Genomic DNA, 576 nt, shown 5'->3' on the forward strand with positions numbered 1-576 from the left:
TATGGGGAACTCTTTTAGGTGCTTGTAGTTTCCATGGAAATGTTGAGATTTATCAGTTTCTTGATGAAATTTTCAGATTCACTTTGTCATTTTCTTATGTCTATAATGTTAATGTTATATGTTTTATTTTAATTAAAACTTTAATATCTTTTTACATATTTATTTAAATAATTAATTTTTTTAATTAAAAATACTATTATTTTTTCCAGAGGACCAACTGTAAAGGACACCAATGTTCATACAAAATTTAAAAAATTCTCAAAATAAAAATAAAATATTTGAAGGACCAAATATCAGTCCTAACCGATGCACATGCCCTAATAAATAAATTTCTCTTTGTAATGATGCGTACATTAAATTATTATTAATGCGTAGTACATTAACACTTTGAGATATTTATTTTCAGATTATTAATTAAATTGGTGGCCTCTGGTCAAATCACTCCATCTCTCTCTCTCTCTCTCTCTCTCTACAAATAAAAAAAAGTAAGCTCTTTTTCGCGAATCTGAGTTCTCTTCCTCGTAAGACGAATCCAATCTCTCTTCGTCGAGCTCAGGTAAGACCTATTGAAGAAAC

This window comes from Camelina sativa, chromosome 6, assembly GCF_000633955.1.
Source record: "Camelina sativa cultivar DH55 chromosome 6, Cs, whole genome shotgun sequence".
Classification (NCBI taxonomy): Eukaryota; Viridiplantae; Streptophyta; class Magnoliopsida; order Brassicales; family Brassicaceae; genus Camelina; species Camelina sativa.